This window comes from Tursiops truncatus, chromosome 21 (assembly GCF_011762595.2).
Source record: "Tursiops truncatus isolate mTurTru1 chromosome 21, mTurTru1.mat.Y, whole genome shotgun sequence".
Classification (NCBI taxonomy): domain Eukaryota; kingdom Metazoa; phylum Chordata; class Mammalia; order Artiodactyla; family Delphinidae; genus Tursiops; species Tursiops truncatus.
The window spans coordinates 5,405,436-5,424,799 of NC_047054.1; the positions used below are offsets into that span (position 1 = coordinate 5,405,436).

At 38.0% G+C, this 19,364-nt stretch overlaps 1 long non-coding RNA gene across 2 annotated transcripts in view; it reads left to right on the forward strand.

The window, feature by feature from the left end:
- The window catches only part of LOC141277496 (uncharacterized), a 141,669-nt gene that overhangs the window by 25,171 nt on the left and 97,134 nt on the right, over positions 1-19,364 (forward strand). Inside the window, exon 1 of one of the 2 annotated variants that reach the window (XR_012328973.1) lies at positions 15,593-15,830. The exons of the other annotated variant lie outside the window; for it this stretch is intronic. This is a non-coding gene — a long non-coding RNA (uncharacterized lncRNA). Of the gene's footprint in view, positions 1-15,592; positions 15,831-19,364 lie in introns of those variants that run through there. 2 annotated transcript variants of the gene reach the window in all.

Here is a 19,364-nt window from a genome sequence, read left to right on the forward strand (position 1 = left end):
AACACAGTGGTAGGACGTTTTTGAGTGCAGAAAAGCTCTGAAGGAAGCAAGCTTCCCTGTCTTTCTTCATCTCCTTCTTTCCTGCAGACATTCCCTAACCCGTGTGTACCTGCACCACAGAACCTGGCCATTCAGGGATCATGAGGAAGGTACTGTCATTTTCGTCTTTCCTCCTCTGCGAAAATGACTGTATTCACAGAATTTTAGATGATCATTGCTTAATGTGTTCCGTCTCTCAAGTTCCACGTTTGCTCTTATCTGGTCTCCTGAAGACAATGCCTTAGTTCTTTAAGTGGAATCTAACGGATGGACTGCAGACCCTGGGTCAGGCTGATAGGAAGCAGGCTGTCAGGATGGATCCCATTTCACATTTTTGCCTGTGTGGGATCAACCCGCAGAGCTTATGATTGTGAAGGGTTCAGGCAATTAAAATAGCAGGTTTTTATTGAAAATCGAAGCCAACAGTTAAGTAACCATTAAAGTGAATATTAACATATCATCTTTTTAAAAATGGAGAAAATAAAGTAAAAAAATTTAGATTATATCAACTCCCAACATGTTTTTAAAAAATCTTGTTGGACATTATGCTTTAAACTGTAATAGGCATGAATATTAGATGATTACAGCCTTCTGTTATCACTCTTACGCTAACAAAAGAATATTTTAACTTCCCTCATGATGAGAATAGAGGGTTTAGACAACCCCAGCTTCTAGCTCAATAATATACCTTTCGAATTATGTTAATAGTCAATTCTCATATATTTAATCCTGCAGAAAGCCAAGTCTTCTGACTATTAAAATTCAGCTTTTCCTGTTGTCAGTCTTCATGTCAACTGAGTTTACTTTTGGACTTTTATCCTCAAAAGTTTCTTTAGGGAAATTGTTTTGCTAGCCTCATATACTGTGATTGAAACTATAGCAATATGTTGTATAGATGTAGTTCATCATCATATAAAGAGACATTATTTAAGCTCAAGCACTAGAGAGAGAAGAGTTCCAAAGTCATATCGTTTAATACTGTCAGATAAGAGTTGGGCAGATGTGTGGTGGAAAATACTGTAGAGTTGGTCAGATATTTACCTGCTGTCCTGATGTAACCTCACAGGTTAAACTTACCCCACTGGTGAAATGGTGTGTATCACAATGATTTATGGATAAAATTCCTGAGTGTTAGCTATCCCCTATAATTTGGAATCATGTTTCCACACAGTGTAGACTTAAAAAAAATTTTTTTACTTATGTTTTGATGGAGTAATACCTAGATGAGATTTATTTTTAAATCTCACTATATTGTATAATCAATATTAAACTAGAATTCAATTTATTTTTTGTTAAAGATGTTTACGTCTATGTTTATGAAGAATATTGGTCTTTTTCTGCCAATGTTTTAATCAGGGATTGATATCAGGGTTATTCTGGCTTCGTGAAATGAATTGGTAAATGTTCTTTTCTTCCATTTTCTCCAAGATCTTGTGTAGGATGCGTATTGTTTTCTCCTACCATGTTTGGTAGAATTCACCAGTGAAGCATCATGGCCTAAAGTTTCATTGTGGAAATGTTTCTATTTATGAATTCAGTTTCTTTAATAGATTTAGGACTCTTCTGATTTTCCATTTCTCCCTGTCACAGTTTTGGTAATTTTTGGTAATTTTGGTAGTTTTTGTTTTGGTAATTTTTGTTTTTTGAAGCATTTGTCCATTTCTTTGAAGTTGTTAAATTTGTAGGCATAAAGTTGTTAGAAAGTTGTTTATCCTTCTGTAGAATTGGTATTATCTATTGCTACATAAACAAAAACTTAGAAGTTTAAAACAAACGTTTAAAATCTCTCATGGGACCTTGGATTCTGGGTGAGGCATCCAACCAGTGGAATTAGCTGGGTGGTTCTGTCTCAGCCTCTTTCATGAATTTGCAGTCAAGATATCAGCTAAGTCCACGGTCATCTGAAGGGTTGACTGGGAATGGAAGATCTGCTTTCAAGTTTCAGGGTGGCTCATGCACAAGCCTGACAAATTGATTGTGGTTGTTGGCAGGAGCTCCTTGTCACGTGAACCTTGCCACCAGGCTTCTTATTTGTGGCCCATGGCACCTGGCTGCTTCCAGAATGATCTAATGTCAAGAAAGGCAGAAGTCACCATGTCTTCAAGGCCTAACCTTGGGAGTCACACTTGGTCATTTTCACAGTATCCTTTTGGTCCTGCTTGTTATGTCTATTAAGGTTGAAGGGAAATTCCCCAAGTTATGAATACCAGGCGGTAGGAATAAGGGGGGGGCCGTCTTGAGGCTGGCTGACACAGGATCTGTCATTCCTGTTATTTGTCATTTGTGCCTTATGTTTTTTCCTTGAGTGGTCTAGCTAAAGGTACTTTTAATTTTATTGATATTTTCAAAGAGCCATCTTTTTGGCTTTATTAAGTTTCTCTATTATTTGTGTTCTATTTCACTGATTTCTGTTCTGTATTATTTTCTTCCATCTACTTCCTCTGTGTTCAGTTTTATCTCCTTCATCTCACTTCTTAAGGTGGAAGATTTCATCGTTGATTTTAGGACTTCCTTCTTTTCAAATATACACATTAAAACTCTAAATTTTCTTTTAAGCACATTTTAGCTGTAGTTCCAAAATTTTATCATGCTGTGTTTATTTTCATTCACTTCAAAATATTTTCTGTTTTCCCTTGTGATTACTTATTTGAGTCATTGGCTATTTAAAAATGTGTTGCTTAATTTTCAAGTATTTTGGAATTTTACTAATATCTTTCTGCTATTGTTTTTAATTTCATCATGGTCAGAGAACATACTGTGCAATATTTAAACTTTTGAACTTTATGGAGACTTGCTTTACAAAGAATTTACCATGCATATCTGAAAAGAATGTGTTCTGCTGTTGAATGAATTTTCTAGAAATATCAGTGACATCAAGTAGAAGATTTAAACAGTGCTATTTAAATAGCACTGTTTAAATCTTCTATAGTCTTACTGATTTTTTTTTTTGTCTACTTGTTCTATCATTTACTGAAAGAGGATTGTTGAAATCTCTAGTTATGATTGTCAATTTTCTATTTTATTCAGTTTATGTATTTTGAAACTCTTTTATTAGGTGCATACCCATTTAGGATTGTTACTTTGTACCCTCGATCATTATGAGATGTCCTCTTTGTGTCCAGGAATATTCCTTGTCCTGAAGTCTCTTTTTTCTGATACTAATATAGCCATTCCTTCTTTGTGAATTGTATTTGACTACTATATCTTTTTCGACCTTTTTTATTGTAACCTATCTGTTTATATTTAAGTAGAATTCTTATGGACAGAAAATAATTGATTTTTTTTCCCATCTGACAACTTCTGCATTTTATTTCGATCAGCTTCCATGTCTTTATTAAAGAGAGGTAGAGAGGGGCCAGACCTGACAAACGAGGGGCAAATTACTGTCCAGGAAGATGGATCAGGCTCAAAGGATTTCAGGGCAGGCTGATGGTCTGAGAGGAGTCAGGGAGGTCAGGACCTTGCAACAGCTCAGGAGTGATTTCAGTGTGTGATTTCAGACACGGGGCCACCAGCAGTGCTGCAGGGTATGCGGGGAAGTGTGGAGCTGGCCAGGGGCCTCAAAGCAACTGCTGCCTCATCTCCCTAGCCAGAAAGCCACATGTTCGGTAAAAGGTCAGAGAGAAGATATTTTAGATTTTATGGGCTGCGTTTGTCCAGGGAAGCTAGTTTGCTAAGCCCTGCCCTGGGTTGTTCCCGGGCCCTGGTCTGGTTGTGGCCTTCCATGTCCACTTCATTGCTTCTCCATCATAAAGAGGCTCGTGCGAGTTGTCCTTCCCGTCTGTACCCTGCATCTGTGCAGCATCCTCAGCTCTTCTTGCCTTGTTGTCCTCACCAGCCTCTTCCTCCCTGTCACTGGGGTGTGGACTGGCGGGCCCTGCAGGTCGCCTTCACTGCGGGCTTCCCAAAGGAACAGCATTGTCATCTGTTTCCACCAGGCTCTCAAGCCAGACTGCTTGTTGCTGTCCCTCCTATGGCTGTTCTCTCTCATCCAGATACATTCAATCAGGATTAAACTGCAGCATCTCAGTGCCTTGAGGGAAGCGTGAAGCAAAAAAGGTGAATATGACTCCTGGATGCTCTGGAGAAAAAGCCTGAGGCATCTCCATGTTTGCTTTAATTGTAATATTTGGATCATTTAAATTGGATCGATTATCAATATGGTTGGACCTAAATTGGCCATCTTGCTATTTATTTTCTATTTGTCACATTTTTTGTTTGTTTCTTTTTTCTCCTACCTTATTATATATATATTTTTTTGATTCAGTATTTTTGGATATTATACTTTTTCTCCACTGTTGAATTACTGGCTATTCTAAGACTTTTTAGTGGCTGCTCCAGAATTTGCAAGAAGCATCTTTAATTATAACTGCCTACATTCAAATGATATCACACCATTTTATGTGATGAAAGGAACTTTGCAGCAGTAGATTTCCCATCCTCATGATCTATCCTTTGTGCCAGTGTTGTCATGCTTTTGTTATTATGAGTTATAACATTCAACATACTTTTCAAAAATTAAGCAGTCGGTGATCTTTTAGAGACATTGACATATTTACCCACGTATTTGCTTTTAGTGGTGGTCTCTCAGCTTTCATTTTGTTTAAAGAATTATTTATTTGTTCTTAATTTCTAAAAGACACCTATCAGATATAGAACTCTAGATTGGCTCTTTTCATTTCAGAATGTAGAATGGTTGCTTCATTGGATCCCGGCTTCCACTGTTGCTCTTAAAAGTCTGTGGCCATTTTTATCTGTACTCTCCTATAGGTAACATGTTTATCTTTTTTTCTCACTTCTTTAATGTTTTCTCTCCTCCCTAGTTTTCAGTTTTGTGATTATGGTGTTGTTTTATCTATTTATCATATTTGAGATTATTTCGATTTTTGCATGCGTAAACTTTTGGTCATTATGTCTTCAATTTTTTTTTCATTTCCCCTCTTCTTCTGGACCTCTATGTTATGTAGCACTTTATATTTTGTTGCAGGTAACTGAGACTCAGTTAACTGTTTTTCCGTCTATTTCTCTCTATGCTTCATTTTGGAATTTTTTCTCTTGCCGCGTCTTCAGTTTCACTAGTCCTTCCCCTCCCCCCATGTCCAATCTTTTTTTTTTGAATCTTATTTTATTTATTTTCTTATATAGCAGGTTCTTATTAGCCATCAATTTTATACACATCAGTGTATACATGTCAATCCCAATCACCCAATTCATCACATCACCATCCCCACCTCCCCAGGGCTCCAATCTTTTATTAAGCCCATCCATTTAAAATTTCCCGTCAAATATTGTATTTTTCTTCTCTAGAATTTCCATTTATTTTTAAAAAATATATCTTCCACTTCTCTTATTATTTGGATCATGTTGTTCTCTGAATCCTTGAGCACGTGTGTAATAAGCGCTTTCAAGTCCTTGTCTTCTACTTCTGTTATCACTGTCATCTCTGGACCTGTTTCTATTGATTGATTTTCTGAGATTATGATTCATATTTCTCTTCTTCTTCCCATTTTTAATTGCAAAACTTTTCTTCTTGGAAATTTTTGATTTGGTGGTAGATAGTGTTAATGAAATGACATTGATGTTCTGAATGTGGTTTTTGCTTGTTTGTTTGTTTTTTGTTTTGTTTTCCTTTAAAGAGTGTTGAGTTTTGTTTTCCTGGAAGGTAAGTGCTTTTCAGCAGAAAGAAGGAGGAATCGTAGCGCTCAACTCATTTGTTCCTCTTTCATCAGGGATCACAGTGCTGTGCTGCCCATTGCCCAGTGTCTAAAAACAGGGGTTTTTTTTTCTATATTTTTTTCTATTTCCCTAGTAGCTTATTGTGAGAGGGCAAGTACCTAAATCTTATACCAGTTACTCCACCATGATGGAAGAAAAAGTCTTAAATACATTGATTGAGTTATGGTCTGGCTAAATAAAACCAATCTGGTATTCTGGCTTACCTACCACTGTATACTCTGAAATTTGAAGGTACTGTCTCATGACAGTATCTTTTCATCTGTGTAACCATGAAAAGTAAAAGTTCCACTGGTGTTTGGTTGGGAGTTTTTATTTAGTCAGCTCTTTGGCAGCTGAGGCATAATGGTTAAGGACATTTCTTCAGAGTCAGAGCACTCTTGGGAATACACTGCAAAGTTACGTGATAAAGGGCATGGATATGGCAAGTGTGAAGAATGAGGACCATTGTGGCTATCAATCTGCCATAGCAGAGGTCAAACCGTTGAAGACAGAAGAGGGCAAATTCTGAACTGGCTAAAACTGAATAAAATTCTGCCAACAAGAGAAAGGAAACACAAGTGGGAAATTTAATTCAGTTATAGGAAAATGAAGAAAATTAATTTCTTGGACATCTGTAAAGAGCATGGGCTATAAGATCAGACTGCATGGTTTCAAATTCAAGACCAGCCACTTACGGCTTATATAACATGGAGACCTTAAAATATTTAATCTTTTAAGCTACAGTCTTATTATCTACAAAGGATAATATGGTAGTTATCTGAATAGACAGTGGTGAGAATTAACTGTGATAATGTTTATAAAGTTTATTTCCATGTATGTGACATTGTAGGCCAGGATTCAGCAAACTTTTTACATAAAGGAGCAGAGAGTAAATAATTTAGACTTTGACAGCCATAAGGTCTCTGTTGCAACTATTTAATTCTATTGTTGTAGTGTGAAAGCAGCCATAGATAAAACATAAGTGAGTGGGCATGGCTGTTTTCCAATAAAACTTTATTTACAAAAATAGGCAGTGGTCATATGTGGCCTATGGTCCATAATTTGCCAACCACTGCAAACCGTAATTAGTGGATCTCTCATCTGTAGCTCCATTTTAAATTACTGGAGTTCAGGAACCATGTCCTTATTTTGTATTTTTATATCTCCTAGCCAGTGCCTGACATAAAGTAGGTGCTTTCTCAATGATTTTTAAAATGTAATTATTTATTGAACTCCTGCCAAGCACCAAAGCACCAGTAAAATGCCTGCTCCTATTCTGAGCTTTTCTGTCCAAGGAAGCAAGGTGGAAATTCTACCTGAAGAGTTAGAAAGGACTGAGCCCACTCTAATATAAACAATCCTGCAAATAAGCTTTATTTTCTTCCAGCATTTAGATCACTTATGTTTCCTTTGCACCTTGCAGAAGTAGTTAACCTATTCCCAGTGCTACCAGGCCATGTTTTAAAGCCTCATTATCTGGCCCCATTCTCTAGACAGGACATTACAAGTTTCCTTGTATGACCATTTCACTTTGAACCTAATGGAAGGGTGGGTTCAGTTTCTGATCCTCTAAGTGTTTGAGCCAGGACACTTTGTGTAACTCTACTATGTTCACGATGAGGAAAGCAATGTATAATGTCTGATGAAGAGGATATCCTGTCCCTGCCCTTCACACGCCAATCACGCAAATCTGCTTACCTCAATAAATATGCCCTGATGGGATTTTTGACCCTGAGGTTCATCCTTTATCACAGGATTCTATTAACTTCTTCACCACGATATTTTAGAGAACATAGTAGAAAGTCATTTTCATCTTTAACTCTCTTTACAGATAAAATAAAACAATTACAGCATTATAAAATGGTAATTTTTACTCACATTGAGACAGAGGGAGTCATTGCAAAACATCAAATTAATTCCATTGCTATCCTTGCCAATAAAGCAAGGCTATTTAAACTCATAAATTTTTCTGTGCATGTTCCTTTGGGAAAAAAAAAAAAAAGTAAATGGCTACATCACAAACACTGAACGCCCTACTCCGGTGTCTCTGAGGGCGTTTGCCTGTGCATGAAAGAGACAGAAACTATAATATAAACACATTTAAAAACCACTGCATCTTCACTAGGGCAGGGTTGGCACCGCTTAACTGGCTTCAGTCATGTGGTAAAAATGACTACTTAGCCTTGTTTAAAATCAGAGCTTCCTATGTTGGCTGCCCATGCTGATTCCTCCTAGAGAAGCAAAAACAATGCCCTGATAGCTGAGACATTAGGGATGGGTGTTGATGAAAAGATTTCCTTGTATTATTTTCATTAGGTTTCCTGCTTGCCTCATCAATGCTTGATAGACTTGGGTGCCAAAAAGTGGAGATTACTTCTATGGAGCATCTTGTGTAATTATTTCCTCTAAAATTTGATGGTCTTCACCTTAATGATATAACAGAGCATGGTCTTTACTGCAGTTAGAAACAGATGGGGCGGGATGTGCGTAATCACAAAATGCCCTAGGGAAGCTAGTTTGAGGCACTCTCAGATAAGCTCATGTCCATCTGTGGTCATTGTCTTCCAAGTTCAAGCATGATGCCACCCACCTCTGTGTTGATATTCTTGCTATCAGTGTTCCGGAAGATAGTAATCTTTGTTCCTGTATGTAAATAGGATGTATTTCTACTTTATGTTAGCTGCCCCTGTCTTCACGTTCTTTGAGCTTCTCCCTTGGCCTCATCCTAATACCTGAGCAGCCCCATTTACTCCATTCTGGGGTGTCTCAGCTACAGCATTTTTGACATTTTGAGCTGGATAGATCTTTGCTGGGGGTAGTGGTGGTTGTCCTGTACGTTGTAGGATGTTTGGCAGCAGTGCTGACCTCCACCTACTAAATGCCAATAGCTCATCCTCACCCTCCTGTGCTGTGACAACCAGACGTGTCTCCAGATATTACCAAAGTTCCCCTGAGGATGCCGGGCTCAAAAGTAACCCTGGTTGAGAACTTATCGCTATATACTAAGTTGATTTTTCTACCAGTGGTTTCCATAACCACATAAATTCTGACATAGTTTATCATTTATCATGTCCCTAAATAAGCATTTCTCTCAATACATCATTTTAAAGCTAAGGAATGGAGATCCAAGGCTATGAATTCAATTAGCCAAGATGACGTAGCTCACTGATGACAAAGCCAGGGCTTGACCTCATTCCATCAAAATGCTGCTTCTCACGTGCCCCCCACCCCCGCCCGCTCCTGTGTACTCCATCACAGAAGGTAGTCAGTACAGAGGTGTGACATCTTCTGCTCTGTGCTATACCCAAAACCATCATTAAGTAGCCAAGTAAATTGGTTATGCATTCATTCATGCATTCAACAAATATTGGAATGGCTCCTTTGTACCAGATGCTATAGTAGGCGCAGGAGATATAGTAATGAGCAAATGGGACTAAGTCTCTGCCATCCTTGAGGACATATAAAACAGGTCAGGTGGGCTTCCCTGCTGGCGCAGGGGTTGAGTCCGCCTGCCGATGCAGGGGACACGGGTTCGTGCCCCGGTCCGGGAAGATCCCACATGCCGCAGAGTGGCTGCGCCCATGAGCCATGGCCGCTGAGCCTGCATGTCCAGAGCCTGTGCTCCGCAACGGGAGAGGCCACAACAGTGAGAGGCCTGCGTACCACAAAAAAAAACAAACAAAAAAACAGGTCAGGTGGTGATCAGTGCTGTAGAGAAATTTAAATCTATAGAGATTGAGAATCCTGTAAGGGTTGTGATTCTTTGCAATCCATCTGGATACCTGAGAGAAGAACATTCCAGGCACCGGGAAAGCAAGTGCAAAGGCCCTGAGATGCAAGTGTGCTTGGTATGTTGGAGACCATTACAGCTGGAACACAGTGACCCAGGAAGGGAGTGGTAGGAGATGGGATTGGAGAGGGGACAGAGGCAGATCACATAGACCACAGAGACAGATGGTGCTGTTGATTTACTCCGAGATGGAAAGGTAGATTGTCAGGTTCAGATCCCAGCTCTGCTACTTACAGTTGTATAACCTTGGGAAGTCACTCAATTTTTCTGTTCTTAAGTTTCCTCCTCTGTAATTGAGGAGACTTCATGATACTACTTGAAAAGGCTGTATGAAGTTTTTAAAAGTTCCCTTATTCAGAGTACTTAGAATAGTGCCTGTAAGTACTGGAAAAAGTTAACAGTTTTATTAGCGACTTTTAAAATGATCATTCTGGCTGCTGAGTGTGGAATAGATCAAGGAGTGGAAGAGAGTGTGCTGTGGACACAAGGAATAGTTAGGCATTTATTACAGTAATGCAGAGTATTACAAAGGAGGTGTAGAGAGATGGCCTGGGTGTTCTGGATAAAATCACTGATCGTTCAAGATGTAAAGTTTAAGAGCAAGTGAGAGATCAAGCACGGCACAGCTTCTTCAGCTCAGTCAACTAGAAGCATGGAGTTGCCTGAGATAGGAAAGACCGGGGAAGGAACTAGTCTAGGGTGGAGAGTTAGAAGCACACTGTAGAGCATATTTAGTATGAAATGTTATTTGGTATCCAAATATGCTGAACAGTCAATTGGGTTCATGAATCTGAAGGTCAGGAGGGAAAACTTAGCTAGACGTACACATTTGGAAGTTGTCAGACCACACAAGCTCTTTGAAGCCATGAGGCTAGAGGCAAATACCTTTAAGGAGAGTGTGAACAGAGAAGGAGGCCACAGAATGAGCTTGGGAGGCTTAGTCATTTATAGAAGAATAGTGTGAGCAGGGTAAAAGGCTGTAAAAGTACAAGTGGCTACTCTGGAATCCAGTAGGAGAAAGTGTTCCAAGGCAATGGACGGGTCTCCAGTTCCAGTAATGTCGGACCAAATATATAAACAAAAGATCAAAACTATTTTCCTAAACGTGTCAGAGAGCTAAAACGAAAGTGGTCGTGGTTTAATCTGCACAGACGCTTGAAGTCTCATTGTATTCTAATTCCGAATTTTTTAATTCTTTTTTCATCAACTCCAAATGGTGAACCCAAGATCTGAGACCTGTTTTATCATGGGCATTTGCTGATTCTGGAGAAGGTGGCTGAGAGGTTAGGAAGCTGAATAGAACTTTCAGAAGCTCCACAGACCTTCCATGAGACACACACTAGAGTTCATGGTCCTCCAAATGGGAGTGGGGTGTGGGAACCCTATGCGCTTAGCTTTGTACACCATTGAGCTGTGTTCTAAGAGTTATGATGAATCCCTCCAGAGAATCTTCTCAAGTTCTATGACTACTCTCAATTTATTGCTGTAATTTTTAAGAACATATTTGGCACACAATAAAAAATGCCCTGGCACACAAAAAGAAACCTTTTTTTAAAAAGCAGAATTAAATGTCAGTAGAAACAGATCCACGGGGAATTAAAAATTATTTAGCTCCTTGTGTTTCAGTAAACAAAAGACAGGGTGAAGAAATTGGACAGATAAGTGTAAAATATAAAAGAAGATAAAGCAGAGTTGAAAAAAAAAGACCAATAATAGCAAAACTAAGAAACTAATAGGCAGATTTAAGAGCAGATTAGTGAGAGCTAGAATTAGTGAAGAATATACATAAAGAAATACAAAAAGATACAAAAGGTTAGGAATATGGAAGGGAAGGTGACAGACATAGGGAATGCAGAGAGTAGGTCTAACAAAAAGGTATGGTAATTCCAGTAGAAAAGAGAGAATAGGACAGAAGAAAATTTGAAAATAGAACGGCTAAGATTTCCGAAACTGTTGAAACATAAAAATCAATTGAAGCAGGATACACATGTAGGATAAGTAGTTTTACATGTACACAAAAGAATAGTATACTAACAATTTTGAAAACCAAATATAAAGATAAAATATTAAAGCACATAGAGAAAAAATGGCAAATTACCTTCAAAAGAGCAAGGGATGAACCACCTGCTGACTTGTTAGAAGACATGATGGAAACCAAAGGAAAAAGTAGTGCTGAAATTCCAGTATGCCAACTTATAATTTTGTCAGTGGGGATAGCCTTCAAGAAAGAGGATGAGGGCTCCCCTGGTGGCACAGTGGTTGAGGGTCCGTCTGCCGACGCAGGGGACACGGGTTCGTGCCCCGGTCCAGGAAGATCCCACATGCCGCGGAGCGGCTGGGCCCGTGAGCCATGGCCGCTGAGCCTGCGCGTCGGGAGCCTGTGCTCCGCAACGGGAGAGGCCACAACAGTGAGAGGCCTGCGTACCACAAAAAAAAAAAAAAAAAAAAAGAAGAGGATGAAATAAAGGTACACTCAGATAAATAAAAACAGAGAATTTATCACCAGCAGAAGCACGCTAAAGAAATGCTAAAGTGAGTTGATCAGAATATAAAGTTCACGGTTGCAAATAAGGAAATGCAAGAAGGAATACAGAGTAATGCAAAAGAGTATTATGTGGTAAATCCAACTGAATATTGATTGTATGAAACAATAATCATAATATGCCATGGGGTTTTAAATGTATTTCACTAAAATATATTAAAAACTAAAACTGTACAATTTGGAAGGAGTTAAATGAAATCAAAGACACCTCACAGGTACTGACCTTGTCCACAGAGGGGATAGAAATACAAATCAGATTTGACTTTGATTGGTCAAGAATGCATCCTGTTGTCTCTTAGGTGACCTTAGAAAATAAGCAAATATTATATAACCATAGTGTGTTTTCCTGATGAACACATTAAAAACAAAGCTATTCCCCTCACTGCTTCAGTCCTCTACCCCCTACCAATCTTCACCCAACTTCTCCACTAACTAAAGTGTTTCCAAAAAGGTGTTGTGACGAATGGTTCGAAATGAGGGGCCTGGTTTGAGTCAATAAAGATGGAGAAATGACCAGGAGACATAACAACCTAGAGGTCACTGACAAGAGTTATTTTAACGGCATAGGAGGGTGAAATTTTAATTGGAATGAGTTTAAGAAAGAAAGGGAGGAGGGAAAAAGGAGACAACAAATACAGACAACTTTGGGGGAAAATTCTTCAGTAAAAGGGAACAGAACACAAAAAGACAGAGTTGAAGACAAGATCAATGCCGAGTTATTTTTTCAGGACAGTATAGGATGTTTGTGTGCCGATGGAAATGATCCAGCAGAGAGAAAACCTAATCCTGTAGAGAGAGTGGGAGAAAATTTCTGGAGCAGTAACTTTGTGAACAAAGTGATGGAATGCAGTGCACAAGGAAGGGGTTGACTTAGGAGGAGACAACTCATCCATCAAATCAGGAGCAAAGGCGGACGGCTACAGAGCCACTTAGCTTGGTGGTTATGGGTGGGACCATGGAGGTTCCTTCCTGATTGTTTTTATGTTTGCAGTAAAATAGAAAGAATAAAATAGAATTGCCAGGCAGCACTAAAAGATCACCAACATAAGGTGAGACTAGCCAGCCATGCTCCATGTCTTTCTTCAACAGCCTCGATGGAAGTTTAAAAGAGAGGGAGAATTAAGCAGGTTGGTAGCTATTTCAGATGGAGGGGAGGGAAGGGGATGGTTATTTCACTTAATATAAACTGGGGAAAGACAGAAATCAGAAGATCTGAGTGGTGAAGGAGGTTGAAAAGCTGTTAGAATCAGTAGATTATCAATCCTGATGGAATTAAAGAATCACTAGGGTTCAGGTCCTTGAAGTAGGGACCTGGAAACATATGAAGTGGTGCTGGGAGAGTGGGATCCTTGATATGAGATGACAGTGGGGATGAAGCTAACCAGAATGTCAGAGCTCAGGGGTGGTCAAAGGAATCAGAATGTGATCAGATCAATCAAATAATCTTAGAATTAATCAACTAATATTCATTTAACAAGTTTCCAAATCATTCTAAATTTCAAACCTGATCATGCTGTTATTGGAAGTCCTTTAGACTACTCTGCCCAAGCTCTGAGCTAGTTTTCAGGATAAAATTCAACCTCAGGAGGTTGGCATGAGAGTTCCTTTGTCATCTGATTTCTCCTTCTCTAACAGCAGCAATAACTTCCTTCCCCCCAGCACTCTTCCTAGGCTATTAACTCCTATCAAAGAACATCTTAGATGCTACACTTTTTGAGAAAAAGCCCTACAACCACACCCCATCAAACTGAGCTTAGACATAAGATCTGAGTTTAAACATTACATTGCATTTTCACAATTAACGGCTTCCCACAAATCGGAAGCTCTTTGAGGACATGGACTTCTTAGTCTGTAACCCTCCTCTCCCACCACTACTTCCATATATTTGTGGATTAATTACTAAGTGAATGAGTAAATAAACGAATCAACAAATGTGCATCTACTTGAGGCAGAGACCAAGTTAAGGATTTAGCCTTGAGACTGCAGTTAGAAATAGAGATACAGTTCTTCCTGGTGAGAAGGAGTCTCTGGGGGAAAAAAAAGAAAACAAAAAACAACAGTTGTAGGAAGAATCTAACTTATCAATGCATCCCAATTCTTAAGAACATAGTAAGTAATACGTTAGTAAGCGGTAGCTCAGTGGAAGCAGCTGGACATTTATGAGTTAATCCCAAAAAGTGAGATACAATTCAAGTTAAAAAAGAAACTAGTAATGGTATCAGGATAGATTCTGTAGAAAAGCCAGTTGTCTCTGGTAGTTTTGCCTGTAAATTGACCATTCGACACCTCTGTTAATTTTTTCCCCAATCTCAAAGTGGTTATAGTACAGTCTCAGTTGTTTATATAAATGAATGAAGTCATTAATCTTTGGCAAGAAAGTAGAAACAATGACGCTAACTCTACTTTTATTTAAATTCTGTTAAACATATTTGGTTTCTATGTTCAACTGTTTATTGGTATCTAGGTAGTTAGTTAATTAGCTACTTGTTTAATGAAGCCATTTATTACTGCTCAGATAGCCATAATCAAGGGCATGACACAAATAAAGTATGAAAAAGATTAAAAGAAATTCATCAGCCAGATATGAGCTCCTGTACAATGGAGAGATTTATTATTTCAGGTCTGGTATTGAGATTAGCCTGACTGACTTTCTGGCTTTGAATCAACAATCTATTATCTCATTTTGAGATAAAATCTGGTGAGCAACAGTCATATCAGTTGTTTTGCAGACATAATCAAGAAAAGGTATATTCATTTACCTACCATAGCACCTGGCAAAACAAATTACTGCAGCAAGATGCAACATACTATATATAGTTTTTACTCATTAAACTTCATTCTATGCTAATTTTCTGTGCTGTTCCAGGTTTTAAGAAGACTGGAGTTTTAGATTATTTTGTTATTTAGACAGAAAGTGGTTTCTTTTCTTTTTTCTTAGATTTATTTATGATCTTTTTTGGTTTTCTTTTGGCTGTGTCAGGACATAGTTGAGGCACGCGGGATCTTTCGTTTCCACGCTCAGGCTCTTTGCTGTGGTGTGCAGGCTTCTCTCTAGTTGCGGCGTGCAGGTTTTCTCTTCTCCAGTTGTGGTGCGCAGGCTCCAGGGCGCCTGGGCTCTGTAGTTTGCAGCACACGAGCTCTCTAGTTGAGGCACATGAGCTCAGTAGTTGTGGCACGCAGGCTTAGTTGTCCCACAGCATGTGGGATCTTAGTTCCCTGACCAGGGTTTGAACCCACATCCCCTGCGTTAGAAGGTGGATTCTTTACCACTGGACCACCAGGGAAGTCCCAGAAAGTGGTTTCTTTTACATTATGACTTACCCCAACAAACCATAGTGTTTTGGAAAACACTTACCTATGAATTGCTGGAGAAAAAGAATTACTCTCTTTTCTTTGTTTTTTCAATGTAATTTTTAAAAGGAGAAATACAGATAATAATAATTAAAATATTGCACAGCTTTATAAGACCAAACATATGGCCAAAATATGTACATTTAAATAATGTACGCATTAGCGAATGATTGTAAAGTTAATGCAAAGTTATTTCTACTTCTTTGGCTCGCCAGTTGCCTACACGATGAAGTCTGCATCCTATGACCGTGGCACGTCTGCCTGAGTTTCTTCGCACGAACACTTCTCCATATGTTCAGCCCCCGTGGCACGCACAACACTCTCCACCCTCCACATCATGTCGTGTTCCTTCTGTGATGGAACCGGCTCCGTTGCTCCCACTCAACATCTGAGGTAATTTCATTAAGAAGATGTTTATCCTAAGGAGGAAAAGAGCATGGAGGTTCAAGGAATTAGGAAATAGAAAAGCATGTGGTGGAAGGATTAGTATGCACTTAAGTTGGAAACCAAAAAGGAAAACTCCAAGGAATTTAATTTGATTTTAGCACATTTTATTTCATGTGGTTTTAACTAATCAGAAGAATTTGGTACCTAGAAATATAGTATTATATAAACCAAATTATATAGTGTAAGCTAAGGCTCTATACACTCCAAGTGATTTTTTTCACATATAAAACTTTAGTCTCTTTGCACATTGGAAATATAGGTGGATCATTAAATGTTCACACCATAATATCACTAAAGAAGTTGGTTAAGTGAGGTATAAATAATGTCACTCAAAGGAGGTGATTGAGTTTTCTCCATAGTAATTTTCAGTAAACTGTTAGACTGGGGTATTAGAAGCCTAAATGATTGAGCTGACAGTTTTCAATCTCAGACTTTTATCTTCAGATAATGACTTTAGAAATGAAGAATACACACAAATTCTGTCAGGAAAATGATGCGGCAGATTGAGACCTTCACATGGCATATTTTTATAACCATAGTCATACACTGAACTTAGTTGCTATAAAAAGCACAATAGCTCAACATTTTATATCTTTCTAGCCCATTAAAACCATTTTCAAAATTCAAGTAACTGAATTTCATTCAAAATATGTGGTATATAACTACACCTTCTCATTGTTCTATTAGGATATCTTTTTGTATGACAAGTTAGCAGTTGAGAATGGGCAAGTCTATTTTTGTCCTTCAAAACTCTTCAACAAAATTGGAAACTCGGAAATATTATTAACATTTTTATTTGATTTAATTTAAGATAATTTCTTTCACAGTCACTTAAGCTCTCATTTACACTTACAAGCTGAGAAAGCTGCCCCAAAATAAATCCTGCAAAGCTCTGATACAGAAGTATTTCAGTTCAGTTCAACTAGGATTTCCTGATTGCAGTGATGGACACTTGGGGAGATTACAAGAGGGTTATGAGCATGGCTGCTACCCTCAAAGGTTAATCTAATTGGAAAGACATAGCATACATGCATGATTCTGTTTCATACATGTTTACATGTTGAGTACCATATGTGGTGCTGTAATGTAAATTAATGTAATGGTGTGCTTGAATAAAGGTTCGATGGACAGGAATTTATTTAAATCTGGGGGAAATCTTTATAGAAAAAGAAGAGTTATGAGTATTGAAAGTATAAGGCATAAAATAAGATGATCTACTGTTCAAAATCGTAAGAAATTAGATATTAAAGCCAAAACAAGGAAAACCAAGGAAATGGCAGGATGGCTCAAAAATTCAAGAACATGTGCCGCTAAAATAAATTCGTACATATTCAACAGGTAAGAGTAAAATTATGGGCACAGCAAAATCATGTGTTACTGATCTTAAGATGGGCAAGTCTGCAAAAAATATTTGGAGGAAAAAAGATTATTGTAGGAAAGAAAACTTAGAGGGATGCATTATTTTAACTATTTAACCCACTCTCATAAAACACACTCAAAGTATGAGGCTTCTCTAAAAGAATCACACTGTTTTGACTGAGTAAGAATATTCTATTTCAGCAACATAGTTGAAATAGTTGTGATGAAATTCTGTCCTATGAATGGTCTCTTTCAGGAAAAAAAGTAAAAGAAAGCTCAGAGATTCTCATCACTTCCAAAATTGAAAAGGTGTCATGTAAGGGAGAGGAATATATGGCCAAATGCAAATTTATTACATTAGATAATTCAGATTTCCAGTTTGGACTCAAGAGTATAAAAATAATAATAGTAATAATAATAATAATATGAACCCCACACTCTTCTTATATATATACATGTACATAAGTATATGTTAGATTCTAGTATTTATTCTACTACATATCTGTAATATCTATTATATTCTAATATTCATATAATGTATATATTACAGGACTTGCCTCAAGAAGTAATTTTAAGGATTAAATGGCTTATATATATTTAATCCTTAATATTATTATGTTAATGTTGTATATTAGTATATTAATTTGTTTAGATTAATTCATTCATACTATATATAATATATAATAGTATGTATAATATTTTATACATATATATTTAATCCTTAAAACAAGTCTCTGAGGTCAGTGCTATGATTGTCCCATTTGCAGAGAAGAAAAGAGGCCCACAAATGATAACAAGGTGCCTAGACCACACAGCTGGTAGATATCAGAGCTGGGATTTTAATACAGTCGACCCTCCATATCCATGGGTTCTGCATCTATGGAGGATTCAACCATCTCAGATGGAAAATATTTTTTTTTAATATTCCAGAAAGTTCCAAAAAGCAAAACTTGAATTTCCCAAGAGCAGGCAACTATTTACATAATATTTACATAGTAGTAACAACTATTTACGTAGCATTTACATTGCATTAGGTATTTAAAGTAATCTAGAGAAGATACAAAGTACAGGAGAGGAGGTATGTAGGTTACACGCAAATACCGTGCCATTTTATGTAAAGGACCTGAGCATCCTCAAATTTTGGTATCGGGGTTGGGAGGTCCTGGAACCAAACCCCTGCAGATTCTGAAGGACCACTGTATAGGCAGTCTGGCTTTAGAGGATGTGCTTTTAACAAGTATATTCTCTCTCTCTCTCCATAGCAAATTGTCTCTGAAACAAATTATTATTTTCACTAGCATGGCCTCACCCATTTTCCTGCTGGTCCCTATAACTGAAAAGTGTGTCTCCCACTGGCCTTTTATCACTCGTCAGTACCTAACCATTTTTCAGATATCAGGTCAAGCATTCCCTGAACTTCTAGTCTAAATCTGTTTCCCCTGTTATTGCTCATATAGCTGTATATGAGCTCATACAGACGAATTATTTTCCTCAAAACATTTATATAATTTCATAGTAAGTAATATGATAATTTGCTTAAAATCTGTCTCCACCACAAGACTGCATGATCCTGTAGTATAGCACCTACCACTATAACTGGTACATAGTAGGCATTCAGAAATATCTGTGGAATAAATGAATAGAGAAAGGAAGGGAGGCAGGAGGGGAGGAAGAGTCACCCATTCTTTAAAAGTTGAATAACTTCTGCAGGAAACCCTCTACAGCTTCCCCAGATGGAAGTGGTCAGTTCTTCCCCAGTGAGCTCACCTCCCTTGTACCTCCATGTGTGTTCTTTTTCAGGTCTGCTTTGTATTATCTTTAATTCATCCATACCCACCTTCCTCACTATAATGTAAACCTCTGGAAATCATGAGTGGTGACCTATTTTCCTTTCCATTTTCTGCAGTGTTCACTCAGTATTACATTGAATAGCAAAGTGACTGAGCTTTCTTACGGGACTGAATTAGATAGGATGATGATAGCTTTCATGCATAATTTGTCCTTTTCTGGGCCCCACATTTGGAAGGAAACATGCTGGAAGGCCTAGAAAGAATTTGTGTGCTTTGTTACAGTTAATTCAGAAATATGAAGCTCCATATGTACCTTGCCTGCACATGCTGT